The following is a 26005-nucleotide window of genomic DNA, read 5'->3' on the forward strand; positions in this document are numbered from 1 at the left end:
TGTTCTCCATAGCGGCTGTACTAGTTTGCATTCCCACCAACAGTGTAAGAGGGTTCCCTTTTCTCCACACCCTCTCCAGCATTTATTGCTTGTAGACTTTTGGATAGCAGCATCCTGACTGGCGTGTAATGGTACCTCATTGTGGTTTTGATTTGCATTTCTCTGATAATGAGTGATGTTGAGCATCTTTTCATGTGTTTGTTAGCCATCTGTATGTCTTCTTTGGAGAGATGTCTGTTTAGATCTTTGGCCCATTTTTTGATTGGGTCATTTATTTTTCTGGAATTGAGCTTCAGGAGTTGCTTGTATATTTTTGAGATTAATCCTTTGTCTGTTTCTTCATTTGGTATTATTTTCTCCCATTCTGAAGGCTGTCTTTTCACCTTGCTTATAGTTTCCTTTGTTGTGCAAAAACTTTTATGTTTCATTAGGTCCCATTTGTTTATTTTTGCTTTTATTTCCAATATTCTGGGAGGTGGGTCATAAAGGATCTTGCTGTGATTTATGTTGGAGAGTGTTTTGCCTATGTTCTCCTCTAGGAGTTTTATAGTTTCTGGTCTTACATTTAGATCTTTAATCCATTTTGAGTTTATTTTTGTGTATTTACCTATTTTGTGTATGTGTATGTTAGAGAGTGTTCTAGTTTCATTCTTTTACAAGTGGTTGACCAGTTTTCCCAGCACCACTTGTTAAAGATTATCTCTCCTTCTTACAACACTCAGTCAATATTTCTGAAACTTTATCTTTAGAGCTAATCACCATAAGTTTATAGGGTTTGTAGTCTTACTGACTAAATTTTATTTTTTATTATTAATAATACATGTGAAGGAAATTTTCTTAATTTTACTGTTTTCCCTGTAACATATGATACATGAAACTTTGGATCTCTCCAGAGTCAGAAACTGTTACCTGATCAAGTAAGTTGAAGATGTCCTTTTGATTTGGCTTCATCTTTTCTTCACTCCTTTTTACCTGTACATACTAGAATTCCTCAACATATCATTCTTCTTCAAGATAAATTTTTTAAAAAATGGGTATGAGACACACCAAAGGAAAGAAATGACAGCTGACCTTCAGTGAAGGTGGGAAGTAGATAGTGCAGTTTTCTACATTCTAGTCTCAACTCCTTTTCTCTCGGACAGTTCTAAGAACCGAGGCATTTCACTTCTTTCAATATTGGATAAATTGAGACTAGATGATGAATTGGTGGATGTCAAGTGTGGGAATCTGGGAGTCTGTCAACCAGAGGGTGGTGTATATGGGGTGATTCACATGAGGAGTAGTTCACAAGATGCAGGCATTTGTATATAGCACTCCACGAGCTTCTCACAAGGAATACTGTGGTGGATCCTAAGAAATCTTCCCTCATGGGACTGACTGGGGGATGGCAAGAGTAGCTACTGTGATTGAGGCACAGAACTCCCTGAACCCTTCTCCTCAACTCCTACATGGAAAATTCTTAATCTGAGGGGGATAGAAGACAGAAACTGTCATCCTTAGGGTACTGGAAAATGGAATTAAAAAAAAATTCTCTTCCCAGAAGTTGTTGTTTGTTGTTTAGTTGCTAGATCTTTTCTGACTCTTTTGTGACCAGGACCGGACTAAACCTGGACTATAGCCCCCCATGTTCCTCTGTCCATGGGATTTTCCAGGCAAGATATTGGAGCAGTTTGCATTTCCTTCTCCAGGGGATCTTCCCAACCCAGGGATTGTACCTGCGGCTCCTGCTGCATTTCCTTTGTTGGCAGGAGGGTTCTTTCCTGCTGAGCCACTGGGGAAGCCCCCAGAAGAGAGGCAGGAATATATGCAGGAGAAACTACAAGGATAGGCAGAGCTGGAGCCCTGGACAACCTCCACCATAACACCAGGAACACGTTCTTTCCCAAGACTGAAGACCAGCCACTCAGGACTTTCCTCTGCTCCTCGCTATTAGGCTGAGGAGCATCAATAGCAAGCAGCGATGAGGTCCCTCCAGGGGAGCTGGAAAAGAGATTCTCACTGAGGGAAAGGTCTAAACCTGAAATTCAGAGAGACATTAATCAAAACTCTGGAAAGCCAGCCCCTACTCTACTCAAAACATCTCTAGATGTCTTGAAGCCTGTGGTATTCTGGGGGTATTCACCACAATAACAAACCAGAAGCCCAGTCTAACTCCACTCGAAGAGTTAACAAAATACCCAACCCTAAAGGCATAGCAGAAGAAAAGGAATGTCCCTTTCTAAGCATAAAAACTGCTCCCTTCAGTGTAAGCTTACTGACACAATGTCTCTGACCTGCAACAACAACAACAACAACAACAAATTGTAAGGCAGGGCCTCAAGGGTGTGGCCTCTGCCCCACAGCTGTTGAGGCTGCTACTCAGCATGCTCAGAAGAGCCCAGTGTACCTCTGTGTCATGTATTTTCACCCAGGATGCCATACATAATACCTCACTGCATTTAGTGTTCATGTCTCCTCTCAGAATCCGAATGTGGGTAAATTTTCAAAGTCATGAGTCTGATCCCCAGTATGCCTTCTGAAACACCACAGGTGGAATAGGGGCCTGCAGAGTACTCCCACCCTTTGGAGACTCTGAGGTTTTTAATACAGTCAGTGGAAAAAAAAAAAAAGAAAGTGAATTCGCAAAAAAAAAAAAAAAAAGAAGAAAGTGAATTCGCTCAGTCCTGTCCAACTCTTTGCCACTCCTTGTACTATAACCGGCCAGGCTCCTCCATTCGTGGAATTTTCCAGGCAGGGATATAGGAGCGGGTTGCCATTTCTTTCTCCAGGGGATCTTCCCAACCCAGGGATCAAACCAGGGTCTCCCACACTGCAAGCAGACTCTTTACTCTCTGAGCCACCAGGGAAGCCCAATACAGTCAGTAGGTATCTTTAGTGTGTGTAGTATTCATATTTTAATCCGAAAATATATTAAATATGTTTTACAAATAAATGCCAAACCAAAATTTTGGAACATATGGAAAACTAGAGAGTTCCATGGAACAGAGTCTGAAGAGCACAGAGCTGTAGCATCTCTCTTATTTCCAGTTCTCACATTCTAGAATTCTAAGAGGTCAGATAGGTAGGGGTATATAGGTTTTCTCAACAAATGTTTGTACTATAGTCAAATTTGGTAGGATAAATTGATTCCAAAAAGCAAAAGGAGCTCAAAGTAATTCAACTGCAAGGTATATGAACACTTAGCCCCCTCAATATTCTGAGTTAGAGTTTATGAAACAAACCAAGGAGTAAGACAAACCTTTGTGGCTACATTCTCTATTAGTATTTGCTGCAGTTGCTGTTTAAGGTTTTGAACTTGCCTTTTTTCTGTGGAGCCTGAGAACATTATCCCTACAAATAAGGTAGAAAGTTCTGCTTGTTAGAAGTAGATAAAGAGATTACATGCTTATCTGTATGGTATCTCAGCACCCTGCAAGTTGGGGGATTGAATACATCCCTGTTCAAACAAGCAGTGTGCTCTACTTGTCTGCTCACTTTATTCTATTCTCAAAACACTTTCTAAAAAACATAGTGGTTGCTCAGATTAGAATTTTACTGATTGTTGGAGAGTAGATTGTAATCAAGCAAGTCCTTCTTTGATGTTAACAAAGAGGACAAGGAGAGCAACAAAATCCATGGAAAGAAAAATTATTCAATCTTCCATTAACTACAATGATAAAGTTAGATGGCAGTTAATAAACAACCCTTGAGGAAATTTTCTGTGTTCATTTAGACTATTTTCTTCAAACTAATATGCAGTGATTCACTATGAAAGAATGACATGTTTCTCTCATGAATAATGAAACCTCAAACATGCTGATTGAGAAAAACTCTCTTAATGATTCTAGCATGTATTTAATTGTGTATTCCTGTAGTTTTTCTTTTAAAAATTTGATTGACAAGTTTCTTGTCTTGTGGAATCAAAAGACACCTTTTCAGGAAAAAGTCTCCTAATTTTATTAGTTCACCATGTTTGCTTTTTTTTTTTTTCCTATTTGTATAGAATATAGAAACTGTATGGTCCTTTAAACTGAACTTTGCACCTGCTATTTTCAAGTTTATAAGACTTGGTGTTCTGGTTGTTCATGGTTACATAACAAATTGCCTCAAAACTCAGTGGATTTAAATAACTATAATAATTTTGATCAGAAATCAGGACAGTTCTAGAAAGGGTAACAGTACCTACTGATATTTCTCTTGTGCTGCCAGTGGTTAGCTCCCTAAGCCTACCATCAACTGAAAGCTTTGGGCTGAAATATTCAAGATGACTTCCTGCCGTAGTTGGCAGTGAATGACTGGTTGCTGGTTAGAACACTTATATATGACTGCTCTATGGGTAATGAGCGTATCACAGCATGGAAGTTTGGTTCCCAGAGAGGTGGTCCCAAGGGGAAGAATCTAGAAGACAAAGTGATTCACTCAACCTTTTCTGGAACACTGTGTTCCTGGCAAAAGAGAAGAACAGTACAGTGGTATATCAGGATCTGAGCTCAGACACCAGGTGACACTCTTACCTGGACCCTTGGAGACAAAGGTACTGATGCTTCCTTGTACTTGATTTTGATTAACCAATATTCTAAGTGAAGGTTAGTTTTTAATGTATAGTGAACTTGGAATATGAACTGGGCAGAATAAACCAGCTGACTTACATGTGTAGAACCTAGTTTGGAAGGAGGGGGAAGACCATATAAGATTTTTTATACCAAAATCATCTACTTTATAGTCAATGTATTTCTGTTGGATCTAGTTATTTCTAGGAATAATATTTTGTGCTAATAATTAATAATTTAAAACATTATCATGCATTCAGGGTAAACTAAGCAAGGCATGGAATCCAGTGCAAAATGAAAATGTAGATTGTGTTTTAAAAAGCAAGTAAAAGTGCTGTTAAGGGCACTAAAATATGAAGACTTGTTTTCCCTTTCTTTGGTGATCTCTCTTACCTTGTCATACCTTGATATTTTAGAATCTATGTAAATAAAAATTAAAATTTTAAATTATTGGCACGACTTTACCTTTTATCTTTTGGCAACTCACTCCAGTATTCTTGCCTGGAGAATTCCATGGACAGAGGAGCCTGGCAGGCTACCATCCATAGGGTTGCAAAGAGTCGGACGTTACTGAAGCGACTTAGCATGCACGTACGCACTTTTCATCTTTATGTTGGGCAATACTAGTTACTAATGAAAACATAGGCATATTTCTTTCATAGGTGAACTCACCAAAATTACACTGTTCATATTTTCTAATTCATTTATGCATATGTTTTTCATTCTTAACAGAAGAATCGAAACACTGCACAAAACTAAAAATTGATTTTCTTATTTTCTTGATTTATGCATGTTGTACTAATATATTTAACTTAGAGTAAGTAATGGGGAAGCAGACAGAAGAATAAACTACGGGTTTCCCTATGTTTCCATCTCCTTCTATGTCACCATTTTTACATATGTAGTTGACTGGCACAGAAGAAAATATATGATAGGAATCCTTAGCTGTTTGTGTTTCTTAGAATGATGTTGTCTTTTTATCTTCAAAGCATGCTCTGGTTTGAACGGAAAGTGTAGTCTCACAGAGCTGTCAGCACCCCACTTACTCAGGTATATGAGGAACAGGCCTACCTTGAACTACCTTCAGGTCTCCCCGAGTCCCCACATGTCATGGATCCATCAGAATGTTGTCTTTGTGGGGCACTGGCACCACTACACTCAGGCAGGATGGCAAGGAAGGTCAGCAGGTGTGCATTTTGGGTGTGTCTCCTCTGTGTCATCTTCTCATTGTCCCACCAGACTTCACTGACAAAACACGGGTGCAAAGCTAAAATCAGTAGTAATTCCAAGACAGAAACAACAAAGCTTTAAAGAATGAGGCCCTTCTCAGTGTGCCTGCCTAGTTTGCACACTCATAAAGTCACCTCTGTCTACACTTTGCTCTTGTTTTCTGGAACAACTCTAACTCAAGAGTGGATGGTGGGGGGTGCAGAAGAGATGAAACAACCTGACCCCAGGTTTAGATGGTCTTATGTTAGGAGTTTTAAATACTGTAGACACATGCATTCACTACTAGAGATAATTTCTCCAGGCCAGAATACTGGAGTGGGTAGCCTTTCCCTTCTCCAGGGGATCTTCCCAACCCAAGGGTCGAACCCAGGTCTCCCACATTGCAGGTGGGTTCTTTACCATCAGGCAAGCCCAGAGATAATTCCATATTCATCCAAACATGATTTTGGTAAAAATCTGTCTTATCCTGGAAAAGAATAAACAGAAAGAGTACTTGAAAAATACACTGTGCATAAACAGATGTTGCCTAAGTGGGAGACAAAAAATTAATCATAGAAGGATATCAGATGGTTTCTAAGTCATAAACTCTAATTTAGATGATGTTTAAAACATTTTAATTTTTTTCTCCTGTTTATTAAATTCCTGCTTCCTAAAAAATAAGAACCATGTGCCATAAATCCTGACTCCCAAAGCTCCTGCTATCTTAGATATGAATAGGTTTACTTAGAAGTTTCACTCATTGAATGAGGGAAGGTGGCAGGAACTGTCTAGACAGATTGTTCCAGCTTACTTTGGGCATCTCTGACCCATGATTCTAAAGACAGATAGTAACCCAGAAATGGATTTGTACCTTTTACACCTCATTAGCTTACGTTCTCCCTGCCTGTCTGACAGGGCAAAGATTTATGACTCAGGAGTTCTCTGCCTCACTGCTTCTCTTTCCCACCGGGGGACTGAATATTTATTTTCAACTTCCACCTTTGACCGTTGAATCTGACTCAGTGAGGCATGTATAATGATGACTCTTAGTGCTACAGTTGTAAATATATTGCTTTGTTGATGTATTATCTTTTAATGGGCGAAGTGGAAATACAAAAATTAAATTGCATAACCCATTCAATGAAGTTGGGAATTTTCTGTTCTTCAGAGATATATCAGTGCATTTTGGAGAGTTTATCTTGTCTGTCAAGTCAAAGCTGGTGAAATGCAGGTGCCTAGATGGATAATGGAGTAGGTCTTACATTTCAAACATTCAGGCAATTTTCACATATTTCACTTCAGGGGAAGTCAGTTTTCTTAGCTTATTGAAAAGGATAAACTATTCTAAATAACTTTACTTAAATTTTTTAAGTGAAACTTGAGATAGGAGAATTTGTGTCAGATCTTTATATGAAATATTTATTAAATGCAGTAAAATTCTTTGTTGCATTTGCAGTAGTTGAACAGACAGCAGAGCTCGACCTTGCTTATTGCCAGACACATCTTTTTAAGCTGCAGTGTAATGACCAGGGAAAGGGTATGTGAAGTTGGAGACAATGTTTGCGACAGAGAGTTGTAATCCTGCATCAATCTTTCAGAGCCTCAGTGGCGTTGTCTGTAAAATACTGACCGTAATTTAGATCATGGTTGTAAAGGCTGAAGACAGATTGCTGGGCACAGAGGACTGAGAGAGACAGGGCCTCTGGCATCTAAACCCAGCTGTCCTTGTGGACCCACTGTGGTCTGCGCAGAAACTCATTTGGTCCTCACAACCTTCCTATGAGTTTGGCTCAAAGTGTTTGGCTGCTCTTTCAACAGGAGACTAAAGTACAGAGTAGTTTAGTAAATTTCCTGAGTTCACACAAATAGGAAATAATGAGATTGAGTCTGAAGGATTGATTGTCTGCTTCCAGCGTTGGTAATTATGCCTTTTATCTTAGAAAAATTTAAATGCTAACTTTCGTTTTCAAATCTTCAGAAATAATTTTGTACTCATTCCAAGGAAATAGCAATTGTGTGTTTCATGGGCAGTTTTAGTCATTTCCCTCAATCAAACATGACCATAACATCATTTATTTGTTGAAAAACCACAAGTGGGAGGTCAAGATAATGCAAGAAATTAGGATTGCAAATACAGAAGAATACTAATTACAAATAAATTGCTAGTTGTTTATCAATACACCTTTAAGAGTCAGTATAATCTCAAGAAGACAATTTTTGGTTTGTTCATAGATGTGGTGACATTTTAAATCAGCTTTCTCACTTGTAAAAACAGCCTTGAAAATAAGCAAACAATATTCCAAAGTAAATTGATCAATCTTAAGCCATTTATTCACACAGGTGCAAACTCCTTTGAAGATCGTGTAAAAATGAATGTTGGCTGTTTGTTTAGAACTGAAGTTAAATGGTTAGAAAGGACTCAATGTGTATACATTTTAAATTTCAATGAACAGTGGCAATATGTCATTTACTTCAAACTAATGCCAAGTATCATGACATAAGACATGGTTTGCCTAACAGACTAAAATCAAAATCTCCAGGAGACTTTTTAAGAAGTATTTTTATGAGAGCAAAAACATTTACTCATATTTTGGCATATTTATTTTAGCATAGAAGTATAGTGGGGTGCAAGAGAAGCTTTAGAAACAAGAAAGCTCACTTGAATTCTACTGCTTTTATCTGTCACTGCCAATGATAGGTCATACATTTAGCAAATTAATAAATATTTGTTGAACCACAGGTGTGCCAGACTTTACACCAGAAATAGACTAGTAAATGTGAACCAAGTGAACATGGTCTTAGTGATCTCTTGATGGGGGCGGGACATGATAGATAGTGGGAACAACTCAGATGCAGGCAGTGAGTGAATGCTTTGCATGTGAAGAATTTAGAAACAAGAATAAAAGGGAATAAAGTTGGTCTGCTTTTTATCATTATATTCTAGAAATTCTAAACAATGTCAGTCTTAACATAGCCCTTCCTTTGGGGGCAGACTTATCTATGTACCATTGCCTTCTTTTTATGAAAGAATATTAATATCTCTACTCAAAAAACCGTACCAATCCAGGTATCAAATAACAGGTATGTGCACAGAATGAAATAATACCCAGTAATGAAAAAGAGTAAATTAATATCAAATCCAACAATATGTATTAATCTGAAAAATAGCATGAATAAGAAGAAAACTTACACAGGAATACCTTCTGTCTGATTCCATTTATACAAAGATAAGGAACAGGAACACTAGTATATGGTAAAAACTGATTGAAAAAATGGTTGCCTTTGAAGCAGCCTGGGTGGAATTTGATTAGAAAGAGATATGAGAAATCTTTTTTGGATGGTGGTCATTTTCAATATCTTGATAGGGTTTTGCATTACAGAGATATATGCATTTGTCCAAGTGCAACATACGGACGTTATCATACTCAAATTTTATGGCAAAAGAAGAAAACTGTAATCAAATACTTAGTTCAGTTATATAAATATATATAGTTTATGGCAAAATTCATTGACCTCTGAAATTAACTTTGAAATGCATCACAAATAAGATGGATTGATGGATAGGAGACTGAGTAGATAGTAAAATAGTAAGACATTAGTGTTAGAATGTAGGTGGTGGGCATACAAGTTTACTATAAAATTCTTTCAGTTTTTTATGTTTCATAATTTTGATAATACAATGTTATTAAAAGTAGATGGTTAATAGATGATAGATAAATTTTAAAAAATTACCTGGCATTCAGGCAGGTAAATTCCATGTACTGATTATTGAAGAACCTAAAGTTACAGTTTCCAAAGGGGGTGACTTACATTCAACCTAGGCCAACTATCACCCACTCCAGAAATTGAAAGTCATATTCTGCCAATGCCCACTGCAGTCCATCTCATTTATGAAAATATTTTATTATCTATTTGTGGCTTATTTTGCCTGCCGTTAGCAGTAACCACCATTCACCTCCAAACCCAGGATACCAAAGGATGGTGATCTTGGTGAACTCCATTTGTAAGCTGAGGTCCAGGCCTTTAGTCAGTCAGTTCAGTCACTTAGTCATGTCCAACTCTTTGTGACCCCATGGACTGCAGCACACCAGGGTGTGTAAAGAAGAGATCCTTATTGTCATATTGCATGAAATCCTTATTGCCAAATTCAGACTTAAATTGAAGAAAGTAGGGAAAACTGCTGGACCATTCAGGTATGACCTAAAACAAATCCCTAACAATTATATAGTGGAAGTGAGAAATAGATTTAAGGGACTAGATCTGTTAGACAGAGTGCCTGATGAACTATGGATGGAGGTTCATGACATTGTATAGGAGACAGGGAGCAAGACCATCCCTTAGAAAAAGAAATGCAAAAAAGCAAAATGGCTGTCTGAGGAGGCCTTACAAATAGCTGTGAAAAGAAGAGAAGTGAAAAGCAAAGGAGAAAAGGAAAGGTATACCCATTTGAATGCAGAGTTCCAAAGAATAGCAAAGAGAGATATGAAAGCCTTCCTCAGTGATCAGTGCAAAGAAATAGAGGAAAACAATAGAATAGGAAAGACTAGAGATCTCTTCAAGAAAATCAGAGATACCAAGGGAACATTTCATGCAAAGATGGGCTCAATAAAGGACAGAAATGGTATGGGCCTAACATAAGCAGAAGATATTAAGAAGAGGTGGCGAGAACACACAGAAGAACTGTACAAAAAAGATCTTAATGACCCAGATAATCACGGTGGTGTTATCACTCACTTAGAGCCAGACATCCTGGAATGTGAAGTCAAGTGGGCCTTAGGAAACATCACTCCAAACAAAGCTAGTGGAGGTGATGGAATCCCAGTTGAGCTATTTCAAATCCTAAAAGACCATTCTGTGAAAGTGTTGCACTCAATATGCCAGCAAATTTGGAAAACTCAGCAGTGGCCACAGGACTGGAAAAGGTCAGTTTTCATTCCAATCCCTAAGAAGGGCAACGCCAAAGAATGCTCAAACTACTGCACAATTGCACTCATCTCACACACTATTAAAGTAATGCTCAGAATTCTCTAAGCCAGGCTTCAACAATACATGAACCATGAACTTCGGATCTTTAGACTGTAGGTCTTTCTGCCAGGATCATTTATTGAACTGAATGGGTTCTCTAAAGGTGCTGGCTCTCCAACTTGTCTCTCAGCTCACTGAGTGGGAATGCCTTTTGGGGGTGAAGTGGAAAGAATTTTCTTTTTTTTCCCTGAGTTCTGAGAGTGCCTTCACCAGGGTACCAATCAATGGTTTCCTTTTCAGAATTTGTTGTATGTTGTTGGAGATCTGGAATGGAAGCTTGGCAATATTCAACTCCCTAATAACTCCTTTCTGACTTTTGTTAGTTCATAGAAATAAGCCTTGTCATTCAGCAAATCACATCTTGCTGGCTGGACCAGGCAAGCTTCAGGATAAATAGATCTGTTTGTTTCTTCGAGATGTCCTTTTGGTAGCACAGATTCTAAACTATATGTCTCAGTACACTTCCAGCACCTGAAACTCTGAATTGCCTTTTGCTGGTTCACAGCAATATTTTAGAGTCCACATGACATATTTGTTGCACATTGGAAAGTTTTAACTTTACTAACTATAAACTACTTACCAACAATACACTTTTACTTGAAGATAAGCTTTGAGGGGAGGGGAAGCAAATAATGAAAATATACCTCTGCCTTCCTTTTCTTCACTAGAAAGTTTTCTCTTGGATTTAAAAAAAAGTTCCCTAAAGTAAGATAAAGGAGAATATAGTAATGCCCCAATATTATCAATGTACTGTGCATTCTTACGTGGACACTAGGCCCCAGTTCTCTCCCCAGTCCTCCAGGGGGCAGGAATGTGGAATAGAGCTAGAAAGTCTGTCTGACCTGCTATTCTGCTTATAGTGCCCACAGAGTTAAGGGTGCAACATTTTGCCTTTATTCATTTATTTATTAATTAAGTAAATCCTGTGGACATTTATCAGTTTACTAGGTATGTACTAACTGATTTACTTGGGGTTAGAAATAGTCAAGGTTGAACACTTAGCAGAAGAGTCATCCAGACAATTTATTAAAAATGAAAAATGTTCAGTCTCAAAACCACCCAGATTTTGCTTGAAGGCCTGGAGTCAGGTCCCCCTGAATCTGAATTTTTAATAAGTAGCTCAGTTGCTTGTGATGCTGGTGATTTCAGTGCCTCTATTGAGAGAGTTAATTCCTAGGCAGATTGATAAGAAGTCCAGGGTCCAGGAGGAGAAAGGGACCTGGGGCTCTTGAAGTGGAGATAGGGGTCTGGAATTCTCAAGGAGGAGAAAGGGACAAACTGTTTTGTTTTTTTTTTTTCCCCTCTACATTCCTTAGTCTTAGTCAGTTACACAACTCAGTTTAAACTCTGTACTAAGGATTATACAACAACAATATACCCTACTTGAGGACAGTTTCTCCTTCCTGAAAACCTTCTGACTAATCCTGATATCTTAGAATGTGTATTGTGGGAGTGGGTCTGGTAGGATCTTTCTATTGTTAAATTCTAATCTTGTTATCCTAAAACGTAAATTGTGGGAGTGGGTCTGGTAAAATTTTCACACATTTAAGACATTCTTTTGATTCATTGTAATAATTAATTAAAAGGTATATAACTCCATTGCTAACACTAGCAAGGGGGTACTCTTTTTGCCCCCCTCTGATGTCTATGTCAGAAGTTTTCTCTATCCCTTTTATACTTTAATAAAACTCTATTACACAAAAGCTCTGAGCTATCAAGCCTCGTCTCTGGCCCCAGATTGAATTCTTCTCTGGAGGCCAAGAATCCTGGCGTCTTTCATGGTTCAGCAACAACCTTTCACTACTTTGAGGAATACTGCTTGGAATACAGTTCAGACTTAGTGTTACATAAGAATTCATACAAATCTGTTTTCTGAATATTTCACTTATAAATATTTCACTTATATTTAGAAAGCAGATTTGAGAGATTATGGCCAAATGATTAACTCTTCTGAGTCTCAGCTTCAATAGCATTATGAAAGAAAGAATGCTAATATCTGCCAGAGTCTTCTGAGATGAGTAAATGGGATTAAACACATAAAATGCCAGTGAAAGTGTACTGATAATTTTGGACTGAGAAATTTGTTTCATTTATAGAAACATCAATCTTCAATTTGTGAAGCTCTACCTCTCCAGAGTCTAACCTGACAAAATTTCTAAGGATGCGGAGCTGTGAATTGGCATGGGGAAAAATATAAATAAAAGAAAGAAAACAATTGATAATCGGGTACCTCCTTATATTTGGACATTGTGCTGTGCACTTTGGAATAGTCATCTCATTTCATCATCGCCACGACATCATTGTCTCTAAATGAAGGGATAGAAGACACAGAAATGATAAGGAACTTTCTCAAGGTCTCCTGTTTAGAGGTAGAGTTTGCTTCATTCCACATTTATTTGACTCATAAATTTCTTCAAATACTGGAAACACTTCCTCTTCCAAGCATGCTTGTGATTTTGGAGAGATTATCCTAAGAAATCACATGTTTGATTCTAAAGACAGAGTTCTCCTAAATCTTCAAAACAAATTGACTTTCCAGAAAGATAGCTGTGACTGCCACGTGGACCATTCCATGTGCTAAAACTAAAAATTAAGACATAAGAATTGGTATAAAAATAGACATTTTGGCAAAAATCATTTTTTCTCCTGATGATAAGATGATTTCATCTCACACATGAACAAGGTTTACAGAGCATCTATCCTGTGCTAGGGTATAGTGAATGTTGATATTACCAGTACCCAACATCTGTTAATAAACTTCAGTGGAAGTATTTAACAATTGGTGATTAACTAACAATGAAGAAGTACCTAGCTATACAAAGGGTTTCATTTCAGAAAAGCTTGTGTGAGATTGGTCTTTTAATTTCCAAAAGCTCCAATGATAATGTGTTTTTGTTTGTTTGTTTAGGTTTTAATAGACTTATTGTGAGAATTAAAGAGAAACAGGACATTTTCCCTACTCCACCTTAAATATCAACCACCTTTTCTTTTAGAATAGAGGAAAGTAGTGTAGTGGTGTCTCCAAAGGGTTCTTTTTCAGCAATTGAGATATACAGTGGTTTCTGGTTCATAACCAATGCATTACCTGTGCAAAGAGAATTTTATGGTATTTTCTCACAGTGGGGAATTTCAGAGTTAAAATGTATTTGCTCTTATCAGTAGAGAGCTATTATTTCTGCTCCCTTCCCAAGCTAATTCTTTGTGCCCCTATGGTTTCAAATTTCATCCAATATCCTTGAAAGTCAAAGACAAGTAGTTAGCTCCTCTGTTTCAGAAGTAACCATACACTGTAATTTTCCAAATTACACATAGGAGATCAAGGTGTGAAAACTTGCAATTGTTCTCTCGAAAGTGGTTTTAGTCTCAATTATCTCTGGGCAACAAAACCACCTCTTTGAATCTGCCTAGTGCTTTATCATTCTTTAGGAGACTTCAGGTAAATTGTCTCTCCTTCAGTCCTCACAATGACCCCAGGAGGGCTGTTATGATTATGCACATTTTGTGCATTCAGATAAGTTAACAGACAGCTAGGAAGTAGAGTAGGCACTCCCCAAACCAGGTTTTCTGATTCCAAGTCTGGTCCTCCCCTTAAATCATTTCTCTTTTCCATTGCTTCTTTCCACCTTATAGAAGCTGACAAGTTGCATTGTGTGATAAATACTGTGAGTGATGAACAGGCTGCTTCTGAGCCTAACTTTCATAAACTGGCTGAAATGAGAAAGAGTGAGATGATTGATTTTACGTGCCTACTTAACTGGGCTATGGGATATCAAGATAGCTGATAAAATATTTTTTTTCTGGGTGTGTCTGTGAGGGAGTTGTTAGAAGAAAGTAGTATTTGATGCAATAGACTGAGTAAAGAGATACACTCTAATCATGTGGGCAAGCCTCATCCAATCCAATGGGAGCTCAAGTAGAACCAAAAGGCAGAGGAAGTGCAAATCCCAGCCCCCCCACCCCCGCTTCCTATTGAATAAAAAACTCCCTTGGACAGTGGAGATTTTGGCTCTTGGGCCTTTGGACTCTGGGACTTACATCAGCAGCCCCTTGGTTGTTGGGCATCTGGCCTCAGACTGAATTATGCCACAGACTTTCTTGGTTATCCCACTTGTGGGTGGCAGACTGTTGGACTTCTTTGCCTCTGTAACCATATGAACTAATTTCTGTAATAAATTTTCTCCAATCTGTTTGTCTCTATCTACCAACTTATCTATCTATCTTAGAGTTCTCTCAGTTCAGTTCAGTTCAGTCACTCAGTCGTGTCCGACTCTTTGCAACCCCATGAATCGCAGCACCCCAGACCTCCCTGTTCATCACAACTCCCAGAGTTTACTCAAACTCATGCCCATCTAGTCGGTGATGCCATCCAGCCATCTCATTCTCTGTCGTCCCCTTCTCCTCCTGCCCCTAATCCCTCCCAGCATCAGGGTCTTTTCCAATGAGTCAACTTTTCATGTGACGTGGCCAACGTATTGGAGTTTCAGCTTCAGCATCAGTCCTTCCACTGAACACCCAGGACTGATCTCCTTTAGGATGACTGGTTGGATCTCCTTGCAGTCCAAGGGACTCTCAAGAGTCTTCTCCAACACCACAGTTCAAAAGCATCCATTCTTCAGAGAACTCTAATACAAAGAGTTATCAGTGATTTGTCTTTTGTGACCCTTTAGCTCTCCTTACTCTTTCACATTCATCCCTGCTTCTAGAATCTTACATTGATCTTAGTTGTACAAAAGTCCTTGTACTGTAACCTGCCAGTCATCCTTTCCTTCCACCATACCTGAGTGTCAATTACAATGTTTACTTACTGATATCCCCATTTTACTCAGGTTGTCACTATGAAGAAATCAGATAAAGAGTTTTTCAGCAAAGTCTTTGTGACTAGTGATATAATCACTCTTACTTCTCAGAATTTATTTTAGTTTTGATCAGAAGATGCCTAGATACTATAATGACTTGACCCAAAGGCATAAATCATTATGGCTTCTTCCCTCTCTCCCTGCCTTCTTCCATCTCTTCCTCCTTCCTCTCTTCCATCCACCCTTCCTACTTTGCTTCTTCCATTCCTGCCATCTTCCCTCCATCCCTTCCTCTCTTGTTTCCTCTCTCCATTCTTTCCTCTCATCCATTCACAAATGATTTTTGCTAATGATGACTAAACATCCTAAATATATTAGGCAATACGCCAAACATTATGGATAAAAGAATGAATTGACACAACTCCTGCCTGGAAGTCTCATGGCGACAACCATAATATCAGTAAGTGTTCTGTTGGAAAAGCTCTTTGTTGACTTTCATTTATAAAGATAGTGATGCAAAGATAAACAATAATAGATGAATTCAAATTTTCAAATGAATGGAATATAAATAAATATGCAAGTAGCTTGAATTAATAAAGCACCAAATAAGGCACAGGAGACTTCTGGGACATGTTTTTGGTGAAGGGGAACTGTATTTCCTTGAAATAATGTTATGAGTACTATAGCAAATTGCCTTCATAGAAACTACATTGGTAGATTCCCCTCCCCAATTTTCTAAGAAAATAAAGCAGAAAAAATAACCTGGAATTACTTGGAAGAAGTTTTTCTTAGAAGGATAGGTCAGCTGTGAATTACTCAAGATATCCTCCATTAGAAAAGTGGACCCATTATCTAGAAAATGGGTATGACCAGCCTTATTGAGTTTCAGTTGTGAGAAGAAAAATCTGATTGCTTCTACATATGACTCTCTGGGGACAGCAGGGAGTTAGGAATTTTGGACCCGTGAGGTACAGAACATAGACACCCACCCCTTTCCTGTCCTATATGCTCCGCAAGTCTGCTGATGTGAATGTGAATTGGAAGAACTAAGCAATATGAATTGAAGCTCCAAGAGTTCTCTGCAGGCACCTTGATCTGACTTTGGTATTAAGGAGTTGATATGGTCTTCCCTTGGAGATTCAGTGATTATCAGTGTGGGTCTCAGATCACTGGAGTGTTGTCTCAGCAGTAAACTGTCTTCCTCTCTGGGTTTGGATAGATCCCATAATTTACGGAGGAGCTTTCTGGCAGCCAAAGACAAAGCAGTAGGGGACTGAGCTGAACTCCGTGCTCTGCTCAGCCGAGTCTGACTCTTTGCAACCCTCGGGACTGTAGCCCCAGGCTCCTCTGTCAGTGGGATTCTCCAGGTGAGAATGCTGGAGTGAGGTGCCCTTTCCTCCACCAGGGAACCTCCCTGACCCAGGGATAGAGTTGTCTCCTGTGTTCTTGATTGCAAGTGGATTCTTTACCTGCTGAGCCGTGGAGAAACCCCTCATGGACTGAAGAGATACTTTTTTTTTTTCTGATAGAGAAAGAAAAAAGAAAAGCCTGATTGATCCCCCACCTTTCCATAAAGCCTGTTGAAGATAGTATAATTTAAGAAGAGAAAAACTCCAAGGGGGATATAATGATCTCGCCACTAATCTGGCATGGAGAATTGTGGTTACTAAGATTCATAAAATAACATGGGTGTCTTTTTCTAAACTCTATTTGTGAAACGACTCATACAAGTTAGATAGATTTGGGTTCAACTCCATAATTTATATTTTCATGTCAATTACTCTCTCCATGGTAGTTGATGACTCCTACAGTGGGAGACAGTAATTGGTCTGGGAAGATGTGAAGAAGGTGATAATGTTTTCCAACTTGATATTTTATAAGGGACAAATTACATTTCCTTTTACACAGATTGGCCCTCTGAAAGCCTGGTATGTATCATGTAGCTGAAGTCTGAAAAGGGCCTGAGGAGTTGAGAACACCTAATCAACCAATTATGATCTACAGCAATTACTTTTAAATGTAAATTCCTATATAAGTGGCTCTGACTAGAGATATTCATCTCTGCCATTAGCTCTCATAATACGCAGTAATGAGGAGAAATACGCTGTGCCTATTTCGCCTTCTGACAGGCATTATTTGATTGCCTCATTTCTCTTTCATTGGTTTAGGGCATTCTGTTTCAAAATGGATGAAAATGTGTACTGCCAAAGGGTCCAGGGTGAGAGTCAGGCTTGTAACATGTAGAAAGGAATTTCAGGGGTCATCATTCAAAATAATCACCCAATGTCCTTCATGGCTAGATTTGTGGGATTCACAGAGGGAAAGCTTTTATACAAAAACAAAGCAAAAAACAAAACTAAACCTCCTTGCCCTCTTCTGAATGCGTAATCGGTTACCTTCTCAATCCAAGTGTTTCAGGTGAATTTGTTCTGATGTATCTTATATGTGACATTTTACAGCAAAGAACTTTTAAAAGAGCGTGCCATGAACTGCATACCCCTGCTAGTGATACCTTAAATCAGTGGTCCCCAACCTTTTTAGGTACCAGGGGTCAGTTTTGTGGAAGACAATTTTTCTATGGACTGGGGAAGAGAAGAATGGATTTGGGATGATTGAAGTGCATTACATGTTTTGTACACTTTATTTCTATTATTATTACATCAGCTCCACCTTAGTTCATCAGACATTGGATCCTGGAGGTTGGGGACCCCTGCCTTAAATAGAGGAGTATGTCAAAGCTAATTCAGACACGATCATGGGGAGTGTGGGAAAAATGATTAGTGTATCAGTGTTTGTTCAGTTTACCACCCTCGCAACCATTAATGAGAATTCTTACTTTGGGAGTGCATTTCTTTCCTCTCACCCATTCTACACAGATGGCCTATCCTGGAGAGAGTTGTTCTTTGCGTTGATGGAAAAGTGAGGATTATGGGTGGGAAATAGTACTAGGTAACAGAGACAGGGAAGAACTTACCCAACTAAGTTTCAATCTATTTATTAAGAGTGGGAGGAAAGAGAGACTACTGAAAGTGGGGGAAAGAAAGAAAGCGGAGTTAAACACATGATGGCAGAGGGTAGAGAAGGGATTTTTCAAGAACTTGAAACTGGAGCAGTGATAAAGCAACTGCAGTGTAAATATTGGGTTTACCAAAACATATGTTCAGGTGTTTCTGTAAGATGGTAGAGAAAACCCCAAAAGAATATTTTGGCCAATCTAATACATAAAAGGGAATGACACCATAAGTCTGCTGTGATAGAAATCTTCCCTTTACAGTATTAAAAATACAAGTTAAGTATGATTTTAAATCTTAACTTTATAGTGAGAAAATTTGAGTTAAGTATGACTTTCAGGTTTCTGAACTATCTCATTAATTGCAGCACAACTGTAGGTTAAGACATGGTTGTGTGATGCTTTTTACGTGTAACATAGAATCATTTTTATAGGGATTATTTAATTGAGGACCAAGGTGTGTAAATTATAGGCTGTGGGACAGATTCAACCTGCTGTCTGTTTACCTGAAAACATTTTAGTAAAATACAGACATGTTCATCTACTTACTTGCTGTCCATGGCTACTTAAACATCACGTGGACAGAGATGAGTAGTTACAACATAGATCTTATGGCCTGCAAAGCCAGATATATTTATGTCCTTTTAAAAATTAAACTCTTTTCATGAAAATTTAACCCTTTAATTTGAGCTAATTTTAAATTCATATGCAATTGTAACAAAAAGCATAGAGAGAGATATCCCAGCTAGCCTGTATCCTGTTTTATCATGGTATCATCTTTCAACACATAGTACAATGTCATAAGGATAAAGTTGGTAAAGTAATGTAAATAAAAGTTTAATCATGAAAAGGATTCCTCATGTTGCTCATTTATAGCCACATGTGTTTTTCTCCCAGCTCCAACCTTCTCATTCAGCCCTAGAAACCATTAATTTCATTTTTATAGTTTTGTCATTTTTAAGAATGTTATATATATGGAATCATACAGTATGTTACCTTTGGAGTGGGCTTTTTTCACCTACTATTTTTCTGGAGATGCCTCTAATTTGTTGATTTCCTTCTTTTTATATTACTCCTTCTGTTGTTGAATAGTGTTCCATTGTGTGTATATATATATACACACTGTAATTTATTTCACCATTTACACACTGAAGTACATCTTGGTTGTTTCCAGCTTTTGGCTATTACAAATGAAGCTGCTTTGGATATTTGAGTAGAGATTTCTTTAAAAAGATAACGTAAGTTTTCATTTATCTGGGATGAATGCCCAGGAGTACAGCTGCGGGGTCTTTTGCAGCTGAAAATTTGATTCTTTTTTGAAACTGTCAAACTGTATTCCAGAGTTGCTATAATGTGAAAATTGCTTATTTTGTAATTCCATTGGCAAAGTTTGAATGATCCAGTTTTTCTGCATCTATGCCAGCAATTGATGTTCTCACTATTTTTTATTTTACCTCTTCTGATACGTAACAGTGGTATCTCATTGTAGTTTTAATTTGTATTTCTGTAATAGTTTTATTTCCCTTTATGTGTTTTTTATTTTTGCTATCAATATGTTCTCTTCTGTGAAATAGTTATTCATGTCTTCTGCATATTTTCTAGTTAGATTGACTTTTTTAATTGTTGAATATTTAATATTCTTTTATATTCTAGATGTCAGTTCATCATTAGATATATTGTCTGAAAATATTTTTTTTCACTCTATATCATGTTTTTGTATCATCTTAACAGGGTGTTTCACAGAACCAAAGTTGGTAACTTTGATGAGATTCATTTTATCCTAATTTCCTTAATGAATCATGCTTTTGTTATCAAGTCTAACTCTTTGTCTAGGCCTTGATTCTCAACTTCTTATACTTTTTTTCTGAAAGGTTATATTTTTACATTACCATTAAGCTGTTTTTTTCTTTTTCTTTTTTGTCTTGTATGTCTGATTGCTCAGAACTATTTGTTGACGATGACTACCTGACATTCTACAGAAAAGATTTGCTGATTATTGATCTAGAATATTACAAAACATGTATTAGAAAGTACACTATGGAAAGAGAACCCAATCCATCTTACTATAAATCGATTTAAGCATAAATATATGCAACAAATTTTTAAAAGGTACATTATAAAATTTTCATAACAATAACTCTCACTAATAAATGAGCAAAAGAGACATTAAAACTGGTGGAATAGTGCCTAATCAATTCCATTCCACATCTCTCCACCAACATTGTTCTGGCTCAGCTGAACCAATTCTGAAGACTCCACAGTGTTTTCTTTTATATTATACAGGAATCTGTTTCTATTGTATCAGGATTGTTTGCGAGACTTACAAGCAGTTTAAAAATCGTATACTCATTTGTGTTCACTGTAACCTCTGGGTCGTCATGACCAAATTTTTAAGTGGGCACTTGGAGCTCTGAAAAATGAAGTTTGTCTGCTTCATCTGTTTATCCAGAATGCCTTCTCCCTTTTCTTATCTGAGTGTTCTGACATCTTGGTTTCTGATTCCTTAATATGTTGCAGTGAAGTCTAAGCACTTAAAATTTCTTGATAAGATGCATAGCCTTTTGGTAAAAACATGGACAGCATGACACTTTCTGAGTAAACATTATTAATTATTACTCCTCCCCAACTCAGCTATATCCCTTCAGAAGATATCCCAGATCAACAATTTAATGACAGATGCTGTGAAGGTCATGGTCTTCTTTCAAGTATTGTATTTATCCCAGGAAAGTGAGTTTTTACATGAGTTTCTAGCTACCCAAGGCTTTAAGTACCACAGCTTTCCTTCACTTTAAACATTGACATCAAAATCTTCCTAAAAAAATGCAACTCTGCCCTTTCTTCTTCAACAGAAGATATTGCATGAAATCTACCTTCTGTTGAGAACCAGGAATCATTCTTATGTACATCAACTATTTGACAGTGATCCCCTGTATAGCCTTTGAAGTGTACACAAGGTGTTCATCTCCCCACTAATTACTCCAAAAATGCTGCAATTTTTGAGTTCTTTGAATTAATTTCAGTAGTTTGCCATCTCCACTTTCAATAACACCTTGCTGTCTTTGCCCTGGCACTCCAATATGTTGCTTCTATTTTTTTGCAGGGGATGGGGATTAGAATGATTACAACTAAAGCAAAATAGAGTTTCTTCTATAAAGATCATGAGATTTAAAAACAGATCTTTCTGTCATCTTTTGGAGTCTCTAAATGAAAGAAAAAAAGAAGTAACTAAGAAACTTATGGGTTTTTTTTGATGAATTTTTAAAATTAAAGTATAGTTGAATTAAGATGCCCTGGAGAAGGGAATGGCTACCCACTCCAGTATTCTTGCCTGGATAATTCCAGACAAAGATGCCTGCAGGCTGCAGTCGAGGGTCGCAAAGAGTTGGACATGTCTGAGTGACTGACATACATACACACATCTGTTAATCCCAGACTCCTAATTTATCCCTTCCCCCGACTTTTACCCTTTGGTAGCCATACATTTGTTTTCTATGTCTGTGAGTCTATTTCTGTTTTGTAAATAAGTTCATTTGTATCACTTTATTAGATTCCACATGTAAGTGATGTGATACTTGTCTTTTTCTGACTTACTTCATTTAGTATGATAATCTCTAGATCCATCCATGTTGCTGCAAATGGCATTATTTCGTTCTTTTTATGGTTGAGTAATATTCTATTTTATAGATAGATGCATAGATAGATGTCACATTTTATTTATCTATTCATCTGTCAATGGACATTTATTTGCTTCTATGTCTTAGATATTTTAAATTGTGCTGCTATCAACAATGAGGTATATGTCTTCTTTTAGAATTAGAGTTTTTGTCTTTTCTGACTATATGCCCAGGAGTCAGATTGCTGGACCATATAGTGACTATTCTTTAAAAAAATTTGCTTTATGTCAAATATAATGGCTATTTAAAACTTAGAGGGCCCACTTTTAAAGAATTTCTAATTTAGTAAGAGAGGGAAGAATGAGCTGCAACTAGTTATCCACTTTCTCTTCTTTATCCACATTAATGTATTTTACCTTCCTCTTGGGACTTATTCCTGACATTATGTGCTAGTGGAACTCAAGGATAGGTCCACAAGTCCCTTCACAATTCAATAAAAGGTTCATGTCACTTGATTTTATTGAGACTGAGATAATGTTTAAAAAATAACAAATGCCACAACATTGCTATCAAAGCTGATATAATTTAAATGCTTATATTAACATATAAACAATTTTAACACAAAAATAATACATGATGATGAATATGCAATTCACATGATAATTAGCATAGTTCTTAAAAAGATTTGCTTGTATAGTGGAGGGGTCAGATAATATAATACATGTTTAAAGATGAATAATGAATGCATTATTCTTTATTCCTACAAGTGTATCAGTCCTATAAGTATATCTCCAGTTTTGGAGATAGTATCACCACTGTCAATTTGAAGCCCTTCATGAGTGTGAGGTCCAAGCTGGTATGGATCTACCTTGACCTAGTAGTTGGGATTAAGTTTAGTCTTTACAGAGCTCAGTGTCCAAGGCAGAGTCTAAAGTTCACAAGCAAGTATGTCCCACGAGGAGAGGGATCATCCAGCCCCATCTTAGGTAAAATAAACAGTTCAAAATTCCCAGGAAAATAGCTGTGGGCCTCTTGAATATATGACTAAAGCAAAACAGCAAGAAGACATCTAAGTGGGTGGGAAGATTGGATGCCTCAGACGGAAGCCTTGCTGCTGTGCATGGTTCTGGGGGCATATAGACACACTCCTAGATCCGATTTAGCCTTACGGAGTTGAAACTTAACTAAATGAACTCCTGGATAAATCCTGACATGTACCTCTATACCAGTTAATTACAGAAAATACAAATTCAGATTGAAATAGTATAATTTACACATTTAAACAATTGCATAGTGACTGGGAGGATGGACTTTGGGTACAGGTAGACCTGGGTTCATATTCCAGCTGTGCCTCACGATGTATTTGACATTTCTGAACAAACATGTTTTCTCAACTGTAAAATGGTTATATTAATACTATAGCCTACCTTATAGGATTTTTGTTTGAATTAAATATGATTCTTCATATAAACCATTTAACACTGTGCCTTGTAAGGTATAGATTATGATTATTTTCATCTCATTTTAGCTTTTAAAGTTTTAATAAGATGGATCTTTGTGAAGGCCTGGACAGGTATTATAATGACTAGTTGTAATTTGGTAGAATTTTGCAGTTCATTGATGGGTAGATTTATTTAATAAATATTTATTTAACATTTACTATATTTAGATACTCTACACATGTAAAAGACTAAATCTTTTAAAAATAGTTTTCACTATTGTTTGTTCAAGTTTCTTTGCTTTGTTCTATGATGTTTATTTTCATATAAATCTCTATCTTTGCATTTCTATTGGGTTATGCAAAGCTCGAGATTTTAAAATAGTTCAGTTTTCCTCCAAACTAAAGAAGATCTTATTTTTAGTGGTCGATAGAAGTATTAGTTGAAGGTAATATGCCATTTCCCCATATTCTAATGATTCAGTTATGATAATACAGCCACAATACAGGTGCCAAAATCAGATTGTGCCTACCAGTCAATCGACTGTTTTTGCCTTCAGGGCATGCTTCTGCCTACCAGGAAGCTCTGATGGTGCCTTCACATTATTCTCATTTGCTGTCACAGCCCCGTGCTGTGTGAAGCTTGAGTCTCAGTGGAGGAAGTGGAAATCAGTGGAGAAGTGTCTCGCCCTGATAAAACCTAAAGGAAGAGAAATGCAGGTTTGCCTTTTTCTCTTGCTCCCTAGATGACAGAACCACAGTGATAGGCAATTTCCAAGATGTGGTGCTGCAGAAGAGCAGGCTGCCTGGAGTGTCCCAGTGATTTGTATAACATACATTTACATGGGGAATTGCTTTTCTCAGAGAAACTATGCAAATGGGAGCAAATAATCCCAAAAGGAATTGGACTCCAAGTTTATCTTGAGTAGCAAATTCCCTCAGAATTGGTAACTACTGCATTTTAATGACAGGAAAGCTGGCCAGTGTTTTAACAGGTTGAACATAAGTCCTGATTAGCTGTTGTAAGAAAGAAATGTTTAAAAGAAACGTTGAAGAAAAAAAAGCTAAATGGAAAACTAGGAGAAAAAATAAAGTTAGAAATAGTGTAGATAGAAACGCAATGGACACCATCTTAAATTTGACAATAGCATGTAAATGAGACTGGTGGAAAAGCTAGTCTTAAAGATTCGAAGAACTTTTGTGAATTAGCAAGGTTTTCAAAGCTCAGCACTACTGACGTTTTGCATCAGGTAACTCCCTTTGTTGTAGGATGTTCAATGCATTTCTGGGACCTGCCTCCCAGGTGCTTGTAAAAACTTTAACCTTACATTATGACAACTAAAATGTCTGTAGATATTGTCACATCCCCCTAGGGGGGTAGCGAAATCATCCTCCTAAAGATAAAGACATCTAAAAAATGGTAAAAGAAGGTCCACTACCAAAGCAAACAGCACAGTAATAAATAACTTGTGATTTACATACATTCAAGATCTGGCTTGGCCGCTATTCAAGCTTAGAATCTTAAGTTACTTACAAGGTCTGAGATGCAGTGTCCTTGTATTAATATGTCCTAGAGTGTTATATGATACATTCCCAGCACATGATTTTGCTAAACCAAATGAAACAATGTGCTATGATACATAATATGATCCTGTATAGCCTGGCATATTAGCATGTTTTCTTTTTATGTAGGTATGTATGCCTATATGTATGTGTGTGAGTGTGGGTATGTGTGTGTGTGTGTGCACATGTGTATACATCTTACAAGAAAACACCAGTGAATGTTCTGGCTAACCGAATAGATATACAATGGAATGCATATATATGCTCTCTTACAAATAAATCCATTTTTTGTTTTTGAGTCCTAGTATTTAAGAATGTCCTTTAATGCAGTTAAAATCTGCCATACTATAAGGTTTATTCACTGATTCTTATTTTGACTTCTGGAGCTTCTCAGAATGTCTGTTTACTCTTCAAAAAGATACCTGGTAGAATTCTAGAAGACAATCATTCTGTATTGACTTAATTGTTGCTTTTAATTCCTATATCACAAAACCTTCAAATACCAAAAATTAATATTTTATTTAGTTCCTGGTAAATATATACTTAAATTTTTATCTTTCTGATAATAACTCTGAGGGGTGCATATGGACATGGTTCCTAGTTTTATTAACAATATTATTGACAGCAATACAAGGAATAATAATTGATTATTTGTCACTAAGAAGAACACTTTTCATGTACGAAGATCTTTCTCAACTGCAATCTTATATGTGTTCACTTTCCTCTTTTTCTATTTTATTGGTTTAAAACCTAAAACAGAGGATGTTTATAAAACTTAACAAAATATGCCTAAAAGAGCCAAAGCTGGTGATGAAGCCTGT

This window comes from Cervus canadensis, chromosome 22, assembly GCF_019320065.1.
Source record: "Cervus canadensis isolate Bull #8, Minnesota chromosome 22, ASM1932006v1, whole genome shotgun sequence".
In the NCBI taxonomy this organism is placed as follows: Eukaryota; Metazoa; Chordata; class Mammalia; order Artiodactyla; family Cervidae; genus Cervus; species Cervus canadensis.